This window comes from Schistocerca piceifrons, chromosome 4 (genome assembly GCF_021461385.2).
Source record: "Schistocerca piceifrons isolate TAMUIC-IGC-003096 chromosome 4, iqSchPice1.1, whole genome shotgun sequence".
Classification (NCBI taxonomy): domain Eukaryota; kingdom Metazoa; phylum Arthropoda; class Insecta; order Orthoptera; family Acrididae; genus Schistocerca; species Schistocerca piceifrons.
This window is the reverse complement of record NC_060141.1, coordinates 631,777,175-631,802,734: the sequence shown is the minus strand read 5'-3', so window position 1 is coordinate 631,802,734 and position 25,560 is coordinate 631,777,175. Positions and strand designations below refer to the sequence as shown.

General features: G+C 43.1%; 1 protein-coding gene across 1 annotated transcript in view; it reads right to left on the bottom strand.

The window, feature by feature from the left end:
• LOC124796240 (vitamin K-dependent protein C-like) overlaps nucleotides 1–25,560 on the bottom strand; it is a 149,774-nt gene that overhangs the window by 48,489 nt on the left and 75,725 nt on the right. Inside the window, exon 3 of the mRNA XM_047260330.1 lies at nucleotides 19,624–19,735. The gene's annotated coding sequence lies outside the window, so the exon portion shown is untranslated. The remainder of the gene's footprint in view (nucleotides 1–19,623; nucleotides 19,736–25,560) is intronic.

The following is a 25,560-nucleotide window of genomic DNA, read 5'->3' as shown; positions in this document are numbered from 1 at the left end:
AAAAAAAAATTTTTACCCGGATGGTTTTTGTTGAACTAACAATAAGTCGCTATTACAAAATAGAGGATTGTTGGCGGAGAACACAACCAGCCAAATATACTTTTAAAAATAGCTTTCTTTTATTGACATTTTTTCTACTAGGCCCATCTTCAGGGGCCTACACTCGTTTTCTTGAAAATTTGTCCCGAACGTCAAGAGTTCAACTGAGACTCCCTTTAAGCAACATAACACAGGATACAGCATCAAAACCACAGGCTAGGTCTTGTAAAATCAGGAACTTATTTGATTATTTTCAACAGCTGCTCGAGTTTCTAATTTGGCCAGACTGGCTGAAACGCTCATACAAGGTACCATGGACACACGTATGCTTTTAAACGAAAACACTTAAGTAAATCTGCAATTACCGCTCACAAATATCAGCATGGATGCAGTATTTCAAGCATTAAAGGTAACTTACAGATAATACGCCGCTGCTAACAAAGGCAACAAAGTGGGACTGATAGAAAAACTAGTAATATACATTCACTCTCTCATTCCACTTGAATACAGTCTCGGTGAGCAACAGAAGAGGGCTAAAAACAATGTCTGCAAATTTTCCTGAGATTTTCTCACGATTTAAGCACAATATGAATTTCCAATAGCCAGAGTTCAGAACGAGAAGGTATTTGCATTAATAGTTTAATTAGTCACGACAACTCCTGTTTTCTTAAAATCTACCATAGAAGAAAATAAACAGAGAACACAGTCACCACACAAGCCATAGACTCTGATAATAACCTAATGAAAACCTTTTTTAATTTTCAGGGCTCCTATTAAGCTATAATTGTACTTGCACAAAATTCATACTGAAAGTAAACTATTTATGACGTCACTCTCAAGTTAATTAAATCCTGCTTGTACATATTGTAATGCTGGTAACTATTTACTTACCTGTAAAGCTAATCTAATTATTTGTTCATATATGTATAACTTATAGTATTGCCATACCATTACTTGTCAAAATTACAATGCCAGCTACACCAAGAAGAAGAAAATCCTCTGTAAAACAATTAATCTTGTCGTCTTTGAATAATATGTTCACCTCGATAAATACTTTTTCTGTTATAACTTATTGCACCTCCTATATACTCTCTTAACGAACTACTAATAACATCAAAAGCTAACTCCAAGATAAAACCTATAGGTAACTTTATTTACCTTCCAACGTTACATTTCACGACAGTTTACCACTACAAGTTGTAGTAAAAGAGAGACCTTTAATGCGGAGTATGTTAACTTCGCTGCATGCTTAATGTTCTCGGTATTTTAATATCTAAAATGCAGACGTTTAATGTTTTGTGCGCTTGACGAAACAGCGATGTTGCCATGACGTCACGGATTTTGCCCTTAAATTGGCTGACATGAGCAACCCGAGCAACCATCATGGTAGTTTACACACCATATTTGTCGCATTTATAATTGTGTATTCCGAAAATACGCACACAGCATCTCAGCTGCGTTTTGTATGCTGCTCTTTTAAAATGTACCCTTGCATGTTTTTGTCTTTGATTAGTGTTTACATCGGGTCTGGGAGCACCAGCTTCCTTACTTTCATCCTAAAAGCATGTTCCGGAAGATTACCTGGTAAATTGCGAACTGAATTTATACTGTGTTGTTTTCGAACTCGTGGTATGCTGCTGTTATTCGCAAGAAAGAAAAGCTCACTAAACTCATGCATAATATGCTCAGAAGAAGAAACTTGCTAATAACGCGCGCTACTCGTAGTCAGCAAGCAAGGAAACTAAAGCAACGGGAGATATTTTGCGCAGGTTTATATTACGCTCGCTTTTTCCTTGAATCATTCGTGAAGTTCTCACTAGGTGCCGATACTTATGTTACCGTACTGTAGTGCACTCTGGCGGTATATCTACAAACTTATTCAAACAGTAGGCGGAGAAGCCAACGGGAGAAAGAAAAAACTGTCTAAAACTCTATCAAAGCAGTAATATTAAAAGTCGATTTAGTGACACATCAAAGCATAATAGAGATATACAGAAACAGGGATTCGATAGCTAAGTTTCACAAACTCGATTCATTCCCTTTTGATGTAAGCAGTGGAACTTGAAAATTGTGTGTAGATTGGTAGGGCACCCTTAAGCTCTAACGGCAGAGCCTTTGGAACGCCCATTCCGAGGAAGCCACGCCCGCAAACAGCTGCTACATCCTAAGCGGCATTTCGAGGCGCAGCCTGAACAATAGCTACTACCTGTTAGAAAAGCATTGCTTGGTGTCACATATCAACAGTTCTAAAAACGTTGACCTGCATTATTTAAATCCGTATAGTAAGTATGCGAAATGCGTTCTGGTAATTTAAATTCTGTAATACGGTAATGATAAATTTATTTTAATATGTATTTTGGAACGGCTCCGCCTCAGAGCCTTTAATTACGAGCCGCGCCTGTGACATGAGATATATCTTTTCTTAATGGATAATCTTTGCATTGCATGAAAGCACACTTCTAGAGCTACAGCCGACATGGAGAATTTTGGGAAGTGTTTATGTGCCATAGTTATTTCCGTGATATATGTGTACATCCTTCCAGAAATGCACAGGAGGAAACAAAGACGAAACGACATTCAGTAGAAAAAATGTTAAGTGCAAATATCTCTATCACTTTTTACGTTACCAACTGTGCCACATTAGTATCTTTCTGCATTGTTAAACTGTTCACGAATATAATATTGTAGTAAAATGGGTGTAGCCGTCTGAAGAGGCTATGAAATAGAGTTTTTCTAAAAGTTTTTTTGTCACTGGCTGCGTTCTCTACCAACAATTATTAGGAAAATATAACCTTTTGAAATGTGACAAAAGAACGCTGAAGATTACAAGATGAGATGGTATAACACGTGGAATAGTGACTGGCATTGGGGAGCACTTTGTTACAACTAGCCTTAAAGAAGGCATCGGTTGACGGAGCACATACTAGGACATCAAGGAATCGTGAACGGAGAGAAATGTATGAGTGTGGGGAAGGAGAGGGGGGGGGGGGGGAGAATAAAAGAATTGTAGATAAACCTAGCCTTGAGGTTCAAATCGACGCAGGTTGCAATAGTTATGCAAAGATGAAGACACTTGCACCACACCAGTCTTTATAGACTGAAAACCACAGCAACAACAATAATGCTAATTCATTGTCTTCCTAAGCATCGTGACTTTTTTTAGTTGATAGCACGGAACTAAGCAATAATTAATGGAGAAGGTTTCATTCAATTATTTCGGGAAAGTTTTGCTGTATTCCTGCAGTCACTTTTTAACATTCTTGCAAGTTAGTTCGAAATAAATTCACTGAGTGCGAATATCTTGACATCGACTGTATTATGTACAGACATACCACCTATTCAAACATATGAATGTACCGGACTAGGACTCACTGGTGTGCGAATACAGAGTAATACTGTGTGCATCGAGCAATGAATGTACAGCACTATGGTAAAAAACGTAGACCAGGGATATCCAACCTTTTTGGCTACCTGGGCCACAATGGAAGAAGATGAGAATCTTTGGGTCGCACATTACTGGCCATTAAAATAGCTACACCAAGAAGAAACGCAGATGATAAACGGGTATTCATTGACAAATATATTATACTAGAACTGACAAGTGATTACATTTCCACGCAATTTGGGTGCATAGATCCTGAGAAATCAGTACCCAGAACAACCACCTCTGGTCGTAATAACGGCCTTGATACGACTGGGCATTGAGTCAAACAGAGCTTGGATGGCGTGTACAGGTACAGCTGCCCATGCAGCTTCAACACGATGCCACAGTTCGTCAAGAGTAGTGACTGGCATATTGTGACGAGCCAGTTGCTCGGCCACCATTGTCCAGAAGTTTTAAATTGGTGAGACATCTGGAGAATGTGCTGGCCCGGTCAGCAGTCGAACATTTTCTGTATCCAGAAAGGCCCGTACAGGACCTGAAACATGCGGTCGTGCTTATCTTGCTGAAATGTAGGGTTTCGCATGGATCGAATGAAGGCTAGAGTCACGGGTCGTAACACATCTGAAATGTAACTTCCGCTGTTCAAAGCGCCGTCAATGCGAACAAGAGGTCACCCAGACGTGTAATCAATTGCACCCCATACCATCGCGCCGGATGATACGCCAGTATGGCGATGACGAATACACGCTTTCAATGTGGGTTCACCGCGATGTCGCCAAACACGGATGCGACCATCCTGATGCTGTAAACAGAACCTGGATTCCCCCGAAAAAAAGGACGTTTTGACATTCGTGCACCCAGGTTCGTCGTTGAGTATACCATCGCAGGCGCTCCTGTCTGTGATGCAGCGTCAAGGGTAACCGCAGCCATGGCCTCCGACATGATAGTCCATGCTGCTGCAAACGTCGTCGAACTGTTCGTGCAGATGGTTGTTGTCTTGCAAACGTCCCCATCTGTTGACTCAGGGATCGAGACATGGCTTCACGATCCGTTACAGCCATGCGGATAAGATGCCTGTCATCTCGACTGCTTGTGATAAGAGGCCGTTGGGATCCAGCACGGCGTTCCGTGTTACCGTCCTGAACCCACCGATTCTATATTCTGCAAACAGTCATTGGATCTCGTCCAACGCGAGCAGCAATGTCGCGATACGATAAACCGCAATCGCGATAGGCTACAATCCGACCTTATCAAAGTCGGAAACGTGATGGTACGCATTTCTCCTCCTTACACGAGGCATCACAACAACGTTTCACCAGGCAACGTCGGTCAACTGCTATTTGTGTATGAGAAATCGGTTGGAAACTTTCCTCATGTCAGCACGTTGTAGGTGTCGCCACCGGCGCGAACCTTGTGTGAATGCTCTGAAAAGCTAATTATTTGCATATCAAAGCGTTTTCTTCCTGTCGGTTAAATTTCGCGTCTGTTGCACGTCATCTTCGTGGTGTAGCAATGTTAATGGCCAGTAGTGTACATAACATTAGCGGGGAAAGAAAAACGCGATAGACCAATGAAAGAATAGAATCGTGTTGCGAGAGTTTCATATCGATAATATTCTGTTTATCATAAATTTACATAAACAGAATGCTATGGAATTTTTTTCCGATCATATGATAGATGCTCACTTCTTGGGCCGCGAGCTGTGGATTGTTCTGGGAGGCGTGCACAAATAACCAAACCGGTTACGGTGATCTGTTGCCATAAGCGGGAAGTAGGGGTTCGAGTCTCGTATGGAATTAATAAGTAGTATATCTATACCTAATACAGACGATGCCGAGATATTCACACTCAGCAAATTTATTTCGAACGAATTTCGTACAGCTGTCGATCGTCAGTAATGTCCGTCCTTTCCGACATGCTGATATGTATTCTGGTAAGTATTGAGGCTTCCTGTAATAATCTCTTCATTTTATCAGCACACTGTAAACAGTTATAAAAAAATTAATAGCGATAATTTTATATTACGGTTACTATCTTACCAGGCTGCTAATTTCGACGAATAAAATTACTGTTGCCGACAAATGATAGACTCGCGAAAAAAAAACTGCTCAGTGCTGCGAAAGTTAATCGCAGATTGCCAGGTCCAGACGGTAAGTAGCATTAGCGTGGAGGCGAGACAGCGGTGCCACGGAGACGCCTGCTGTTTGGCACGTCGCAGTCTTACGCAGTGACTTCGCAGAAACGGCCGGCATCCCACAGTTGGCCAACCGCAGACAGTCAACGCCCCCAACAGCTCTGCGTCATTGCCTCAATAAGTTACGTATTACTGAATGCCAACATGGAATTAGTTCTGCTTCTCTCTTCATTACGCACTACTGTTCGTATCGCAGAAATAGTGAGTGAAATACTGTTCTGCTTCGCTGTAGGCCCAGGGAGAAAGAAGAAACTTGGAGAGGTCTGTGACGATGTTAATATTTACGACGCAAAAGCTGAGCTTACGTATTAAAGATAGCACGGTCAGACGGAAGAATGTTGATTCCATATTCCTAGATATCAGTTAGCTTCTCACACTGATCCTCACTAGCGTCTGCTAATCAGGTTGTATGCTTATGGAGTATTGTACAGTTGTGCGACTGGATTCGTGACTGCTTGTTTTAAAGATCACAGTTCGTAGTAACTGACGGTAAGTTATGTGTAGGAGAAGTGATCCCTGTAGTTCCATCATGAAATGTTACAGGCCTTCTGTTGTTTCGAATATATATTAACAAATGGTTCAAATGGCTCTGAGCACTGTGGGGCTTAACATCTGAGTTATATTAACAATTTAGGAGACAACTGAGCAGCCCTCATAGGTGATTCGTAGATTATGCTGTTGTTTATCGTGTAGTAGGCTCCTCAGAAGATCACTACGAATTCCAAAACAATTTACACAAGATATTGCGTGGTGAGATTATCCACAAGACTACCAAATGAATTCCATCAATTTTTGGCTACACAATAAGCCTTACAAACTTAAAACTTCTTGGTTCAATCAAATAAAGAGGGATTAGAGCTATGAGAAACTCAAGCTGGAACAATCACACAGAAAATATTGTGGGTAAGACGAACCAGAGACTACGTTTTATTGGCAAAACGTTTAGATGATGCAAGAAACCTACTAAAGACGCCATGTACACTACGCATGTCACTTCAATTCCAGAGTATTGTTGTGCAGATAGGACTGATGGGGGACACCGAAAAATTTCACAGAAGGGCAGCTGGTTTTGTGATATCGCGAAGTAGGGGAGAGAGTGCCACAGACATAAGCGAGTAGGTGTGGCGCTAATTGAGACAAAAATGTTTTCGTTGCGGCGAGGTATCTTCATGAAATTTGAATCACCAGCTTTCTTCTCTGAATGCGAAAATATTTTGTCAAATCCTGTCGACATAGGTATAATTGATGGCCGTGATAAAATAATAGAACCCACGGAAACATTTATATGTTCATTTTTCCCACGTTCTATTCGAAAGCAGATGGTCATGAAAAAAATTGTCTCAAAACGGTCCTATGAACAAGTGTGAATTACAGAGATCTCATGCAGACTGTAAATGTAGGTATAGCTATGCATTTAGAGCAAAGTCAATTACGACGGTATCGACACAGCGCAGTCTCCGATTGTGGAAGGAAATCGGCTGGGCCGCTTTCCAAAGGAATCGCACCGGCATGTAGCATACGCGATTTAGGGGAACCACAATGTACCTGATTCTTCATAGAAGAATTGGGCCGGCCGGGTGGCCGAGCGGTTCTAGGCGCTACAGTCGCAGGTTCGAATCCCGCCTCGGGCATGGATGTGTGTGATGTCCTTAGGTTAGTTAGCTTTAAGTAGTTCTAAGTTCTAGGGGACTGATGACCTCAGAAGTCCCATAGTGCTCAGAGCCATTTGAACCATTTTTTTTCATAGAGGGAGTGGAGTTCGAACAAGCTCCCAGCACGTCGTAGCGGAGATGTGAGGAGACTGTTCCCAAATTGAAGCCTGCTATTTGCAGGTACGTATATGAATACTTCCTTCTGTTTTAAAATGTGCCAGTGACAACGAAAGGAAATCGAAGAATAAATTAATGAAATAATTACTTCACAATTTCTGCGAGTAATCAAGTCTGTCTTAAATCATCGTAGTTTCATAGTTTTCCGTATTAGTTCTCCATCAAAAGACGGGAAGCTATAAATATCTATTCAAGGACAAATGTTTCATTTGTTACAAGTACGAGGATCATTCAGTAAGTCATGAAACACTTTTTTTATATGCCAATTTCGTTTGAAAAAATGCGGAATTTGTTGTATGACATCGTGGAATATTCCTACTTCAGTCCCTATAGTTTCATGAAGCTGTATTAGATGGCGGCGCCCTCCATTGCCTTCATAACGACGTTTGTAAAGGAGATGCGTTCCAAGCAGAGAGCTGTCACTGAGTTTCTTCTGGCGGAAAACCACAGTATCGCAGATATTCAAAGGTACTTGCAGAATGGCGACGGAGATCTGACAGTGAACAAAAGCATGGCGAGACGTTTGGCGTGGCGTCTGTCATCAGCTCAACAAGATCGTGCAAACCCATCCGATCTTCCTCGTGCCAGCAATGACTCTTGCAATGTTATAACGTGCGGACACTCTCATTCGAGTTTTTGTATGCCCATCGTTGTGTTTGGAGGTCTGAGGGACTTCGCCCGATAGTTGGTGGTAGGAGAGACAACATCACTGTTACAGTTATAGATGTTTACCACTGATGCATCGTGTATAAGGATGATGTTAACCCCCTCAGCATCAGCTAAGGCCTGAAGATGACGCACTGAAGTACCGAAACTGGTAAACACACAATAAATGACACTATAAGATTCCGGAATAGTCCCCTATTCTGATCTCTGGTAGGGGACTACTAAGGGAATGTGACCATAAGAAAAAGACTGAATAATCAACGAAAGGATAACGTTCTACGAGTCGGGACGTGGAATATCAGAAGCTTGAACGTGGTAGGGAACCTAGAAAGACTGAAAAGGGAAATACAAAAGCTCAACTTAGATATAATAGGGGTCAGTGAAGTGAAATAGAAAGAAGGATTACTGGTCAGATGAGTATAGGGCAATCTCAACTGAGTATAGGATAATATCAACAGCAGCAGAAAATAGTATAACGGGAGTATGATTCGTCGTGAATAGGAAGTCAGAGCAGAGAGTGAGTTGCTGTGAACAGTTCAGTGATTGATTGTTATGATCAGAATGGACAGCAAACCTACACCGACAACGATAGTATAGGTACACATGTCGACGTCGCAAACTGAAGATGAAGAATAGAGAACCTACATGAAGATATTGAAAAGGTAATGCAACACGTAAAAGAAGATGAAAATCTAGTAGTCATGGGGGACTGGAATGTAATTGTAGGGGAAGTGGTGGAAGAAAGGGTTATATGAGCATATGGGCTTGGGACAAGGAACGAGAGAGGAGAAAGACTAATTGAGTTCTGTAATAAATTTCAGCTTGTAATAGCAAATACTCTGTTCAAGAATTACAAGAGGAGAAGGTATACTTGGGAAAGGCCGGGTGATACTGAAAGAATTCAGTTAGATTAAATCATGATCAGACAGAAGAAGGAAGTACAAACGTGTTCATGGAGCATATATAGACGCAGATCACGATTTAGAGTGATGAAGAGTAGGTTGGAGCTTAAAAGATTAGTCAGGAAGAATCAATAGGATGGGAAACTACTAAGAAATGACGAGATACGCTTGAAGTTCTCTAAGGCTATAGACACAGCAATAAGGAATAGCTCAGTAGGCAATGCAGTTGGACACTTCCAAAAAGGGCAGTCACAGAAGTCGGAAAGAAAAACATAGGTACAAAGAAATAACTGCGAAGAAACCATGCGTAACAGAAGAAATATTCATTTGATCGATGAAAGAAGGAAGTACAAACATGTTCATGGAAATTCAGGAATACAGAAATACAAGCCGCTGAAGAATGGAAAAGATTGGAGGTGCAGGGAAGCTAAGACGAAATGGCTGCATCAAAAATGTGAAGAAATCGAAAAAGGGATTATTATTGTAAGGTCTGACTCAGCGTGCAGGAAAGTCAAAACAACCTTCGCTAAAATTAAAAGTATGGGTGGTACCATTAAGAATGCAATGGGAATTCCACGGTTAAACACAGGAGATAACGGATAGGTGGAAAGGGTACACTGAATGCCTCTATGATGGGAATGATTTGCCTGATGTGATAGCAGAAGAAACACAAGTGGATTTAGAAGAAATAGGGGATTCAATATTATAATAGGAATTTAAGAGAGCTTTGGAGGACTTAAGATCAAACAAGGGGGAAGTGATAGATAACATCCAACCACATTTCTAACATTTCTGGGAGAAGTGGCAACGAAACGACTATTCACGTTGGTGTGTAGAATGAATGAGTCTGGCAACATAACATCTGAGTTTCGGAAAAATATCATCCACATAATTCCGAAGACTGCAGGAGCTGACAAGTGCAAGAATTGTCGTACAGTCAGTTTAACAGCTCATGCACCCAAGTTGCCGACAAGACTAACATACAGAAGAATGGAAAAGAAAATTGAGAATCTGTTAGATGACGATCGGCTTGGGTCAGGAAAGTTGAAGGTACCTGAGAGGCAACTCTGACGTTGCGGTTGATAATAGGAACAAGACTGAAGAAAACTCAAGACCATTCATAGGCGTTGTCGATCTGGAAAAAGAGTTAGACAATGTAAAATGGTGCAAGATGTTCGAAATGCTGAGAAAAACAGGGGAAAGGTATAGGGAGAGTCGGGTAATATATAATATGTACTAGAGCCAAGAGCGAATAATAAGAGTGGACGACCAAGAAAGAAGTGCTCGGATTAAAAAGTAGGGATGTAGTCTTTCGCTCCTACTGTTCAATCCGTACATCGAAGGAGCAATGATGGAAATAAAAGAAAGGTTCAGGAGTGGAATTAAAATTCAAGGTGAAAGGACATCAATAAGATTCGCTGATAAATTGCTATCCTGGGTGAAAGTGAAGAAGAATTTCATGATCGGCTGAGTAAATCGAAGAAAGACGAAAGTAGCGAGAAGTAGCAGAAATGAGAACAGCGATAAACTTAACATCAGGATTGATGGTCACGGAGTAGATGAAGTTAAGGAATTCTACTACCTAACCAGCGAAATAACCAACGACGGACGGAGCAAGAAGGACATCAAAAGCGGACTAGCACTGGCAAGAAGGGCATTCCTAGCCAAGAGAAGTTATAATATCGAACATAGGACTTAATTTGAGAAATAAATTTTTAAGAATATATGTTTGGAGCACAGCATTGTATGACAGTGAAAGATGGACTGTTAGAAAAGTGGAACAGGAGACAATCAAAGCATTTGAGATGTGGTGCTGCAGACGTATGTTGAAAATTAATGTTGAAAATTAGGTGGACTGATAAGGAAAGGAATGAGGACGTACTACGCAGAACCGGAGAGGGAAGGGATATGTGGAAAAAACTGACAAGGGGAAAGGACAGGATGATAGGAGGAAAGTTAAGACATCAGAGAATGACTTCCATGGTACTAGAAGGAGCTATAGAGGGCAAAAACTGTAGAGAAAGACAGAGATTGGAATCCACCCAGCTAATAATTGAGGACGTAGGTTACAAGTGTTACTCCGAGATGTAGAGGTTGCCACAGGAGAGAAATTAGTGGCGGGTCGCATCAAACTAGTCAGAAGACTGATGGCTCAAAAAAAGAAAAAATTAGAAAGGCCTGTTATACGTGTTTAATTTTATTACTCTCATTCGAGGTGATCGTCAGAATACCTTGCCGCTCAACTCGACGTCTCTGTTGGTAGTACTGACACACTCGTCACCGTTTGGGGTACTTTGTGTGCAAGCTGGGTTCCTCACCAATTAACTGAAGACCATAAAGAGCAACGAAATACCATCTGTGCAGAATTCCCTGCGCGCTACGAGGCTAATCGTGACAACTTTTTTCGGACATCGTCACAGGCGATGAAACATGGTTTCATCACTTCGAACCGTAACTGAAACGGCAGTCCATGGAGTGGCGCCACACCAACTATCCTACGAAGAAAAAGTTCAAAGCCGATAACGCCATGGCGACAGTCTTCTGTGACTCTGAAAAGGTTATTCTGTTTGATGCCCTTCATGATTCAACGATCATCTCTGAAACGAATTGGGCTATTCCTAGGAAACTGAAGAAATGATTTCGGCGTGTTCGTCGCCACAAAAACGCAAACGATCGTCTGACAACGTAAGGCCTCTCACAAGCGTGCGCACCCAGAGAGGCCCTCATAAAACTTCATTGGACTGTCCTTCCTCGTCCACCCTATAGCTCCAATCTCGTACCTATTCACTTACATTTGTTTCGCCTAATGAGGGATGATTCCGCGGGAAGCAGTATGAGGACGATTCAGCAAGTCGTGGGCTCCGACGTCGAGTAGTACAGTGATGCCATGCAGGCATACGGACCCTTCCGGTAAGGTCGTAAGGCCGTCGCGTTGTACAGAGATTGTCTTGAGAAATAGATTGTAATTCAAGATAGTTTCATGAAACGTATGAAATAGCAGAGAGTGTGATTAGATTATCATTCACTAAGTTTTTCACTTTCGATGTTTGTATAACATTTCCTCACATATACTCTACGCAATCATTTTTCAATCTTTAATTTATTGTTGCGTGGCATAATTTTATTTGCCGTACTTTCCACACTTTTACCGTAGTTTTCATTCAGCTAGCTTGGAATTGAAAAATTGCAAGCTCCAGTATAACTTGAACTAGCCACTTCATAATCACAGGGATACAGAATCGTCATTAATGTTATTTACATCTGTGATGTCATTATTTGTGCAACGTTTTTTCGGATATATAATCACCAAGTGCAAACACAGCATTGCTCTGCAAATGACGACTTCATTATCGGATCGCTACACTAGCGACAGTAGGGGGTCTTAGTTTTTAGTAAGTCTGTGGGTTTGAAACGTCGACTTACAGAATGCGACTCTAATGGCCTACAACTCTGACACTTCGCTTGGTTCAGTATGTTAAGTTGTGTATGAATTTGAAATGACAAACTGGAACTTTGAAATTGCCGGGCGTAGCGTAGTTCACATGGTGGCTCTGCTCACTAAATACAGAGGTTTATTTATGACTTCCTACACTGTTTTTGTCTATCTAGTTTTTCATTATATGCTGAGTTATTGAAAACTGCAGTACCAACACTCAAATTTACCTGTCGAAAACTAATCTTTTATAGCAAGACTGGAGGGACTAAACTGATAAGGTAATTGAATTACATCAAATGTAATTTTTTGTACCGAAGATCCTTAGTGCGGAGATAGCCAAGGTTTAGAATATGACTCTTTGCTTACCAGAATTCCAAGGATGATATACTTTAATTCTTCCTGTTTGGCACTTTACATTATTTAGACGTTTTTAAATTCAAATTACATCTGTATTAACAACGACAATGGCAATATTCTTTGTTTTTCTCGGTAAGTGAGATAACAAGAACAAAAGAGTATCAAATTATGACAGTTACAGATTCAAGTGGATTATGATGTTCCAAAATTACGAGATAAAGTTGTTGCAACAACACTTCTGATCAAAACTATCCAGACACACCTATGTATTGCACAATTGACAATTAGATATCTCGAGAGACGGACCCACCAGTGTAAAAGGAGACGGAGGGTATTACGTTATCAGTAGAGAAGTTGTAATATTCCTGGCTTTGCAGCCATCATTTTCAGGTACATGAACATTTTCTTAGAGCATTTGAGAAGGCAGAAGTGGCTAGATGGCGTAATGTGGTTTGAGGTACCGATGAAAGATGATTTATTCGGTACGGGTATCGGTGAGAAAGACTACCTAAACTGTGGTCCTTTTCCGCGATTGGCTTCTGCATCCGGAAGTTGCGCGCCAAAATGACAACTTTCTGTTATTAATATTAGACGAACTACACAGTGTATTTACTTGCATTTAATATTTAAAGCATATCTCAACAGCGTACTATCATTCCATTATTTCACAAGTAATAATAACTAGCAGATTAATAAACAACTGCGAAACGAAAAGGCAGACGAAGCACTTCGGCGATCTTCGGATAGCGCCTAACTTGGATCGCAGCCGAAGTGGTTCGGTTGTAAGATCAGAGCTGGTTCGGCAGTGTCGGAAGACAGACACGTTGTCTGCCGCGGTCAGTATCAGTTAAAATTTCATTAATAATCCTTGGTTTGTAAAAATGGAGCTGATTCGACGGTGTCGGAGGACAGCCATGTTGTCTGCTGCGATATCAGTTAAGACTTAATTAGCAATGTCTAGTTTGTAAATGTGAGAGTTGTAATTACGTAAATACGCAGTTCATTAATTAGTCGCAGAATAGAAATTATTTGTGACTCTAAAGTGGAATGCAATTCTGCAGTTTCTCTTGTTCTGCCAGTAAAAAGCGAGTGGTATCCCGTGTAAACAAACTGATTGGAAATTTAATTCTTTCCAAAATAGCAGTTCCTCGCTATGAGTTTCTTGCACCCACAGTATAACAGATTCACGACTTACACTAAAAGATCAGAAGTATTCTGACACCTAACTGAAAATGACTTAAAAGTTCGTGGCACCCTCCATCTGTATCCTGGAATTCGGTATGGTGTTGGCTCACCCTTAGCCTTGTTAAAGCTTCCACTCTCCCAGGCATACATTCGACCAGGTGCTGGAAGGTCTCTTGGGGAATAGCAGTCCATTCTTCACGGAGTGCTGCACTGAGGAGAGGTATCGATGTCGGTCAGTGGGGACTGGCATGAAGTCGGCGTTCCAAACCATGCCAAAGGTGTTCTATAGGATGCAGGTCAGCACTCTGTGCAGTCCAGTCCATTACAAGGATGATATTGTCGTGTAACCACTACGCCACAGACCGTGCATTATGAAGAGGTGCTCGATGGTGTTGAAAGATGCAGTCGCCATCCCCGAATTCCTCTTCAACAGTGGAAAGCAAGAAGGTGCTTAAAACATCTGTGCCTGTGCTGTGATAGTGCCATGCAAAACAACAAGGGCTGCAAGCCACCTCCATGGAAAACACGACCACACCATAACACCACTGCCTCCGACTTTTACTGTTGGCACTACACACGCTGGCAGATGACGTTCACCGGGCATTCGCCATACCCACACCCTGCCATCGGATCGCCACATTGTGTACCGTGATTCGTCACTCCACACAACGTTTATCCACTGTTCAATAGTCCAATATTTACGCTCCTTACACCAAGCGAGGCGTAGTTCGCTTTTACCGGCGTGATGTGTGGCTTATGAGCAGCCGCTCAACCGTGAAATCCAAGTTTTCCCACATCCCGTCTAACTGTCATAGTACTTGCAGTGGCTCTTGATGCAGTTTGGAATTCTGTGTGTTGGTCTGGATAGATGTCTGCCTATTACACATTACGACCCTCTTCAACTGTCGGCGGCCTCTGTCAGTGAACAGATGAAGTCAGCCTGAACGATTTTGTGCTGTACGTGTCCCTTCACGTATCCGCTTCACTATCACATCGGAAACAGTGCACCCACGGATGTATAGGAGTGTGGAAAACAGGCGTACAGACTTATGACACAAGTGACACCCAAATACCTGACCACATCCGAAGTCCGTGAGTTCGAGGGAGCACCAGATTCTGCTCTCTCACGACGTGTAATGACTTCTGAGGTCGCTGATATGGAGTACCTGGCAGTAGGTAGCAGCACAATGCACCTAATGTCAAAAACGTATGTTTTCGGGGGTGTCCGGATACTTTTCATCATATAGTGTACGTCCTGTTTTCTGTGCAGGGTACAGCAACTATAGAAGACCGCAGGTTGGTGAACATTTATTAGAACTTATGCATTCCACTCAGGGCGGTGGAAGCAAATAGGCACCTCGCGTGTACTGCAATCTTACAAGGGAACCTCCCCATCGCACCCCCTCGGATTTAGTTATCGTTGGCACAGTGGATAGGCCTTGAAAAACCTGAACACAGATCAATCGAGAAAACAGGAAGAAGTTTTGTGGAACTATGAAAAAAATAAGCAAAATATACAAACTGAGTAGTCCATGCGCAGGATAAGCAACATCAAGGAGAATAAGAGCTAAGGAGCGTTGTGGTCCCGTGGTTAGCATGAGCACCTGCGGAACGAGAGGTCCCTGGTTCAAGTCTACCATCGAGTGAAAAGTTTAATTTTTTGTTTTCAGACAATTATCAAAGTTCAGGCACTCACACATAATCAACTTCGCTCTCCAAAATTCCAGGACATGTTCAGATTTGCTTGGACATATGCAGGATTCGACGGTCTACACACGGAAAAATTTGAAAACGTTAAAAACATATGTTTTGATAGAGCACAGGCAAAACTGTGCGACTGTGAAACTGTTGCATTCATTTTTTGCAGTTTATGTGACAAACTCTTATGTTTTCATCACTTTTTTGGGAGTGATTATCACATCTTTTTACCCATTCGCCAAGTGTACAAGTTAGGTGGGTCCACAACATGTTCCTGTCATGTGAAGCACATGCCGTCACCAGTGTCGTATAGAATATATCAGACGTGTTTTCCTGTGGAGGAATCGGTTGACCAATGACCTCGCGATCAAATGTTTTCGGTTCGCATTGGAGAGGCACGTCCTTTCGTCTACTAATCGCACGGTTTTGCGGTGCGGTCGCAAAACACAGACACTAAACTTATTACACTGAACAGAGACGTCAATGAACGAACGGACAGATCATAACTTTGCGAAAGTAAAGAAATTAAAATTTTCAGTCGAGGGAAGACTTGAACCAAGGACTTCTCGTTCCGCATGTGCTCACGCTAACCACGGGACCACGGCGCTCCTGGCCTCACGTTATCCTTGTTGTTGCCTATCTTGCACGTGGACTACTCAGTTTGTATATTTTGCTCATTTTTTTCATAGTTCCACACAACTTTTTCCTATTTCCTCGATTAATCTGTGTTCAGTTTTTCAAAGCCTATCCACTGTGCCAACTTATAACTAAATCTGAGGGGGGTGCGATGGGGAGGTTCCCTTGTTAGTACAACTGAGATCAGTGACACGTCATCAGTAGTAACACAGAGGAGGTATGAAAGAAATATATTTGAGAGAAGGGGTTTATCGTACGCGCATATAAACGTCACCCTTTATCCCTCTCACTCTAACACTCTCTTTTTCAGCTTGCCATAAAGCTGCAAAAGAAAAAATCGGTCGGTGAAGAGAGCTCAGTGGCCTCGAACGTGGACTTGTCATTCGGTGCCACCTGAGTAACAGATAGAATAGAGACATTTCAACGCTACTGCAGCTGACCAAGTCGATTGTTGGTGATTTCATTGTGAAGTGAAAGGAACAACCACAGCTACAAGTAGACCTGGTAGACCTCATGTACTGATGGGCCGTCGAGCATTGAGGAGTATGGTTGTGAAAATGGCATGAAATCATTAGAAGGAATTACTCTTGAGTTCCAGAGTTCAAAAATGGTTCAAATGGCTCTGAGCACTATGGGACTTAATATCTGTGGTCATCAGTCCCCTAGAACTTAGAACTACTTAAACTTAACTAACCCAAGAACATCACACACATCCATGCCCGAGGCAGGATTCGAACCTGCGACAGTAGCGGTCACGCGGTTCCAGACTGAAGCGCCTAGAACCGCACGGCCACACCGGCCGGCAGTTCCAGAGTGCTACCAGCAACCAGATAGTTTAGTGACTGTGAGCGGGGAGTTAAAGTCAACGGGGGTACAACGTATGAAGTGGTGTAAGGGGCAATACCACTGCGCAGCGCAGCTCGTGTCTACTGGCTAGAGGAGTCCCGGGTTCGTTTCCCGACCGGGTTGGGGATTTTCCCTGCTCGGGAACTGAGTGTTTGTATTGTCCTCATCATTTCATCATCATCATCATCACCATTCGTGACAGTACTAGATTGGACTGTGTAAAAAAATTGGACTGTGTACAAATTTGGACTTCGTAGGGGCGCTGATGAACCCGCAACTGAGCGCCCCACAAACCAAACATCATCATCATCATCATCATCATCCACTGCGCAGCAGATCCCAGGAAACAAGTGATTTTGAATGATGAATAATGCTATCCGGTGGGGCGGTTTGATGTATGCCTAGAGAATGTAGCCCGCCGTCATCTGTAGTGCCAACAGTGAAGTTAGCATGGGATGGTGTTACGTTGTGAGGGTATTTTTCATGGTTACGATGTGGTCTCCTTATTACGCTCAAGAAAACGCTAAATTCGGAAGGATATGAACATATTTTACAGAACTGTGCAGCAGATGAACAATTGGGAGACGATGGTCGTATCAGTACGACAACGTACCCTGTTATAAAACAGGATTGTGGGGTAACGGTTTGTGGACAATAACATTTCTGAAATGGATTGTACTGCTCTTAGTTCCGACCTAAACACAATGGAACAGCCTTGAGATGAGTTAGATAACCGGCTTCGCTCCAAACCCCAGCGTCCAACATCACTATCTTCTCGGGTTTTGGCTGTTGAGGAATAATGGCAGCCACTACTCCAAGATATTCAGACACACCATTGAAAGCATCCGCAGCAAAATTCAAGCCGCTATGAAGACGAACGGTGCGCACACCCCATAATAATGTCCACTAATAGGTGTCCACACGCTTTTGATCAGACCGGGTATGTCATGAAGACAGCATGGGATTCGTGTAAGTTTGCGATAGAGTGAGAGACTAAAATTACAATGCTGACGTCAAACTGTTTTTAAAGTTCCACATAAACAGAGAAAACAAAGTAAGTTGATACTTTAAAGAAAATTTAGTTCTGAAATCTGTTACTTTATTTTTCAACCTCGGATCACACAAAAGGTTACATTACTGGTTTTCAGTTCTTTGCAGGACATCGTCAAGTAATTAAAAAACGTTAAGTAGTACCTCTCAGCTGAACTGTTACTATGCAACGTACTCGAATCTACCGATGAATTTCTACGCAGTCGAAACGGTAATGTAGCTATTTCTGTAACTAACGGCTGAAAAATACAATAACACAATAATATTACTAGACGGGCTATCTGTTCCCGTCAGACAGAATACTTAGTCCATTTGATTCCAGTGTCGTTAAATGTTAAAATACCATGATAATCAAGACAGGAAACTAATACCACATGCGAAGTACTAGCGTAGGGGATAGTATTGTGGTTTATGGATCTAGGTTCGCAACCTGTACAAGTGACTTTTTTTTCATCTTAGCGTTGTTAACATACTCTGGGACATTCTTATCAACGTAATACAAATATGTTCTGCCATATTCGACGTTATTTACACTTCCATCAGATGAGAGAAAGAAGGATGAAACAACTATTTGGCGATTTCCCAGAGATTTGTTAGGCAGGAAACTAAGAGGACAGCTTAAATTGCTACAAGTGAAACGAGGAGCAATAACATACATATTCTTCCTTGTCACAAATATTTCCAAATAAGCGACGATTTGCGAGTGTGTGGATAGGCAGCAACTGGCTAGGCAGCAACCTGACAGCTTTAATTGCTTCGATTGAAACAAGTAGCAATCAAACACACGTTCTTCCTTTTCACAAACTGGTTCTTTTTCTCCAAATGTGTGGCGATTCCCAAGTGTGTGGTGCAGGAGTCCAAGAGGATAGTTTAAACGACTGCGAGTGAAACGAGGAGCGATAACATTCATATTTTTTCTTAGCACAAAGTCGACAGCTGTTTCTGCGGTAGTTGACGTTGCACTTGACGTCAGAATGACGTCACGTTTGCAGAAAGTCTTGTGAAACGAGTGTTACCCATTGTTAAACTGTTCCAGAGAGCTGTGCTGACGACAGCTTGAGACAAAAATTCTCCAAAACTGATTTTAAATACGAGCTTTTGTTTAGACATCTTCCGCCTATCTGGTTAATTGAAGTCGAGACACCTCTCTGAAGTGATGAAATATCGAGAATATTGCTTTTTAAAAATGAGGCGGCTGTTAGGTAATGCACTTTACTGCAGTAAAATAATCCCATTGAAAATCTCGAATTTATGTCCTTAGAACGTAATAGTACCTCTTAAAAGTATTTACAGCATAACTTTTATGGAAGCATAAGGCCACGAAAGAAAGGTAACTTGTGGTTTACCATGCCATTTAGTGCGTGTACGGACGCTTGGCTAGGAGGCCTGAGGGTACTTACGGCAGTTCCCGCAGAGCCTGTTACTCGGCCTTACTGCTCCGGCAGACAGCAGCAAACTCAGCAGACCGCGTTCCCCTCCTCCCACATTGTGCTGTGGTTTTGCAGGGATCTCCTGAAACAGCGTGCCAAATCATAGTTACACTTGTCCATGCCAGCATCTGCCAACTAAAGAGAATTATGAAGTGAGAGGGGCCTTTATCTTACAAGGGGAGGCCACGACGTTCGGATCACGGATGTACTTCAGACTTTGTACACCTTTAGAAGGCCGTTAAAACAACATAATGCGCAAGCAGCAAGGTGCACTACTCTGGCAATTCCGAGAAAATCGGAAGTAAAGTTACAAGTGTCTATTGCGTAACTGAAGTATCTGTGGGTGGGGGCCGAGCATTAGAGATCGTAGTGGTCAAATGGTTAGCCTAGAAGCTTCGTGAGACGACCATCTATGTGCCGACGGTTCGAATCCCACTCAAACCTTCATTTTTGTAGGACTAGTGTAAATTGTATGATATTCAAAAAATTTGCACCTACACTATTCGTTCTTGCTACATTAGCAACGTCTCACCACTACGCAGGTTAATTGCCAAATGGGGCCTGCCTCCGTGTGTGCAGCTCGAAGCGTCGAGGTGCAAAAGTAGTTCGGGTACCTTACCATATAGCATGTATAAGGGATTTCGCAAATCACGACACGCGTACGTTTTCAGGAAAATTCTATGCCTTTCTTCATTTACCTGTTGATAGCTATAAATATGTTTGTTCTAATAATTAAATTTAATTAAAAATAGTAAGTAGTCAAAAACATGAAATTCACCAAAACTTCGTGCAAACATACGTTTTTTTTTAAATTATATACGTAACATGTCATATAAATTAAATAATATAGATTGAAAATTAAGTTTGAGCGACAGTCGAATCGGCGCCTAAAACACGTTTGTATTGCAGCTCGAACGCTAACCTTTCTTTTTTTTTGTTGATCTCATTTTGTTCGTTATTGTTCGTTCTATTTGTTCGGAGCGGACGTCCCATGACGCTTATTCAAGGTAATCGTTCATCCATTAACTCAGTTTTTTTTTTTCGTTTCAGAGGGCAGCTGACCCTCTTACCGAACACGCTTTTGTTTTATTAATCTCATTTTGTTCTAAGCTACCGATCCAGCGTCCACGTGATCAATATGAAGTTTCGGCACCTGCGCAGAGATACATCAGTTACAGTTACATAATAGACGCTTGAAACTTCTCTTGCGATTTTCTCGGGATTGTCAGAGTAGTGCACCTTGCTACTTGCACGATGTGTTGTTTTAATGGCAAGAAGGAAGGCGTCACAGTACAAGAAAAAATATTTCTCTTTGTCATTTGTTACCCAGCTTCAAACCTGAAATTGAAACGTTCTCTGAGGTCTTGGAATCCCAGGGACCGATATCTTGCCAGTGTTGATAACAGGCAAAAATCATCGAGAGCCTCATTGATTCTGCGTTTACTTAAATCTGTGGTTCACTTGTTACACAGCTGAGCAGCGCTGGGACATGTCCGAAAGAACAGATGCCATTGATGACCGTGCAGCTCTCTAGAATGAAATTAAAATTAAATCGATACGATTAGCTGCTGACGGGCGTTGATATACAACGGGGACGCCTGAAAATGTGTGCCCCGACCGGAACTCGAACCCAGGATCTCCTGTTTACATGGCAGATGCTCTATCCATCTGAATGGTATTTTAATTCTAGAGAGATGCACGGTCACAAATGTTATCTGTTCTTTCGGACATGTCCGGAAGAACAGATCCCATCTTCATATCGTCAAAGGTTAACCCGCTTACGACCTTCTTCAGTACGGATGCACACGAATTGCCTGAACTCTTACGGGACTCGGTGGATTGTATGCCGCGAGTAATGGGTATAATGGCAGGGGCACCACGAATGTAGTGTGTGGACTATAAATTGAGAATGTGGGTCTCACGGGAAGCGTGCCGGCGTTAAGTCCCTGCAGTCACACTATCCTCTGTGCCCTCGGTGGCAAACATGGACAGAGTGTCTGCCATGTTTGTTGTTTATTCCTACTAATAATACTTCGATGGTACCCACTACATGTACTTTTATGTGTCACTTATTTCCACTCTGAGTCGCTTGTCAGTTTCCTGTCACAGAAAAAGGACCATAGGTATTCAACAAGTTTAATCTGCTTTAAATACTTTTGCTGTTAACTTTGTCACGTGCTGCAATTCTGTCTCAGTACCTGTGATTTCAACTACACTCCTGGAAATGGAAAAAAGAACACATTGACACCGGTGTGTCAGACCCACCATACTTGCTCCGGACACTGCGAGAGGGCTGTACAAGCAATGATCACACGCACGGCACAGCGGACACACCAGGAACCGCGGTGTTGGCCGTCGAATGGCGCTAGCTGCGCAGCATTTGTGCACCGCCGCCGTCAGTGTCAGCCAGTTTGCCGTGGCATACGGAGCTCCATCGCAGTCTTTAACACTGGTAGCATGCCGCGACAGCGTGGACGTGAACCGTATGTGCAGTTGACGGACTTTGAGCGAGGGCGTATAGTGGGCATGCGGGAGGCCGGGTGGACGTACCGCCGAATTGCTCAACACGTGGGGCGTGAGGTCTCCACAGTACATCGATGTTGTCGCCAGTGGTCGGCGGAAGGTGCACGTGCCCGTCGACCTGGGACCGGACCGCAGCGACGCACGGATGCACGCCAAGACCGTAGGATCCTACGCAGTGCCGTAGGGGACCGCACCGCCACTTCCCAGCAAATTAGGGACACTGTTGCTCCTGGGGCATCGGCGAGGACCATTCGCAACCGTCTCCATGAAGCTGGGCTATGGTCCCGCACACCGTTAGGCCGTCTTCCGCTCACGCCCCAACATCGTGCAGTCCGCCTCCAGTGGTGTCGCGACAGGCGTGAATGGAGGGACGAATGGAGACGTTTCGTCTTCAGCGATGAGAGTCGCTTCTGACTTGGTGCCAATGATGGTCGTATGCGTGTTTGGCGCCGTGCAGGTGAGCGCCACAATCATGACTGCATACGACCGAGGCACACAGGGCCAACACCCGGCATCATGGTGTGGGGAGCGATCTCCTACACTGGCCGTACACCACTGGTGATCGTCGAGGGGACACTGAATAGTGCACGGTACATCCAAACCGTCATCGAACCCATCGTTCTACCATTCCTAGACCGGCAAGGGAACTTGCTGTTCCAACAGGACAATGCACGTCCGCATGTATCCCGTGCCACCCAACGTGCTCTAGAAGGTGTAAGTCAACTACCCTGGCCAGCAAGATCTCCGGATCTGTCCCCCATTGAGCATGTTTGGGACTGGATGAAGCGTCGTCTCACGCGCTCTGCACGTCCAGCACGAACGCTGGTTCAACTGAGGCGCCAGGTGGAAATGGCATGGCAAGCCGTTCCACAGGACTATATCCAGCATCTCTACGATCGTCTCCATGGGAGAATAGCAGCCTGCATTGCTGCGAAAGGTGGATATACACTGTACTAGTGCCGACATTGTGCATGCTCTGTTGCCTGTGTCTATGTGCCTGTGGTTCTGTCAGTGTGATCATGTGATGTATCTGACCCCAGGAATGTGTCAATAAAGTTTCCCCTTCCTGGGACAATGAATTCACGGTGTTCTTATTTCAATTTCCTGGAGTGTATATTCATTTTCTCTTCATTACAGTCTGACAAAGACTTATTTATTACACTCGGGAGAGTGCAGTTTCTCTGGACATTCTGTACTAGATCCGCCGTGCTATCGGTTTCATCAGTGTCTTATTACTTCCACATCAGAACTCATCCCGCATGGAGACACATCAGAACTCTTCAAGCATTATCCACTTAAAATCACTCCTAAGACTACTTTATTGGGGTAAGCCGCAGTAAGGCTAGAGCTCTCCATTCTCACTTCCGAGGTTCAGCTGGCGGCTTTCTCGTTTTTTCTGTGATGCTTCTATTATTCATAGACTGTGCCAACAATTGATAACAAAAGGCTTGCCATCCACAACGTTCAGCTGAGGACATTCAAAGATTAGGACGCCCGGCGATATCAGATATTTGCTGTTGCACACTATCACTGGAAATGAGACCACAACTTCATGTTTGGTAACACGCGGCACTGCTATACTTCTTCGTCCACGCCGATGTTCCGCAAATCACTTTTCGGACTGTATTTTTGGCACCATTCTGATTTCCCCCCTGTTTTACTCCTTTTGCGAACGGTACAAGTGAAGAGTGTCAGTAAGCGTCCGTATGAGTAGAAATGCTCTGATATTCTCGTCATGGTCAATTCGCAAGGAATATGTGGGAGGACGGCTGCTCCCGGAACTGTACATCTACATCTACACCCCCCAGGCGTCCTTATGGTGCTTGGCGGAGAGCGTTTTGTGTACCACTGTTACTTCCTCGCTTTCCTGTTCCAGTCGCGAATGGCGTGCGGGAAGAACGAGTGTTAGTAAGCTACTCTGTCAGCTCGAATCTCTCTAATTTTGCTTTCATGGTCTTTTCACGCAGTACGTTCTATTTGTTTACGTTGAGGGTCAAATGCTAATCCCTGCACCATGCGTCGATCTTCTGCAGGTCTTCTTGCATTTCGCTACATTTTCTAGTGCTGCGACCTGTCTATATACGACACCATCATCCTCTAAAAGCCTTATCCACTACGTCATTTTGGTCCTCTAACACTGCGTTGGGGTCTGAAGTTACTTTTACGTCTGCAGTTTTCATTCCATTAAGAACGGTATACTGTGTTATGTTTGCTAGTAATTCTTCAACCCAGTTACACAGCCCATCTTATTTTCCTTATGCTTGTATTTTGTTCACAAGGTGACACTGCGAAACTCTACTGACCGCTTTCTGAAAGTTAGGGAAAACAACATCAACAGGCACGTGTCACGTAGACGAATAGAGCGAGCTGCATTTCGCTATATTATTGTTTAGATTTTCGGTCTCCAGATATGTCACAAGGCTAGAATTTGTTTTTTAAATTCGGAATTGTACAACAGACTGATGTCAACGATATAGGCCTAAATTTTATTGCGTCCGTACGATGAATCTTCTTGAAAACCGGAATGACCTGTACTTTTTTCCAATCGACAGGGACGCTTTGACGCTCCAGCAACTTACGTTACGCCTCTGCTAGAAGAGGAGCAAGTACTTTCGACTAGTCAATGTAGAATCGCAGTGGTCTTCCATCAGGTCCTGCGACCTTTCCTCTGTTGAGCAATTTCAGTTGATTTTCTATCCCGTTGTCACTTATTTCGGCATCTGTGATTTTGACGTTCGTACGACGATTCAAACAGGAACCGCGATACGATCTTCACCAGTGACACAGTTTTGGGGAAAAAAAGGTTTAGTGTTTCAGGCTTGTCTCCGTCATCCTCCGTTTGGAAACCATTATGGTCTGAGTGTCTGGACAGATGCCTTCATAACAGCATACTTCTCCACGGCGTACAACGCCTGCCTTGTAGTGTCTGTCATTGTAGTTGAGCACCTCTGTGACGCTAAACGAACTGGTGACGAAACGCTCCGCTTCCCCTAAGAATCTCCTACATCTCGTCTATTAATCCCACCTGGTAAGCATCCTAGACTGACGAGCAGTAACCTGTTAGCTACTGCATTCCTGGATGAATTGGATTTACTTAAATTTCCTCCAGTTATAAACTACTTCTTTTGTGCGTGAGTTATGTTGCCGTAGGATTCTAGGATAATTCTAATGAATATATCGGTCTGGCATCTGCTTTCCCTAGGGATTTACTAGATTGCGTGTTCTACGCTTGTTCTCCCTCATCTGGAGTATTGCAGTGCGATGTGGTATCCGCATCAGATATGATTGACGGAGGACATCGAAAATGCTCAAACAACAAAAGCTCGTTTTGCGTTATCACAAAATAGGGGAGAGGGTCACGGACATGATACACGAATTGTGGTG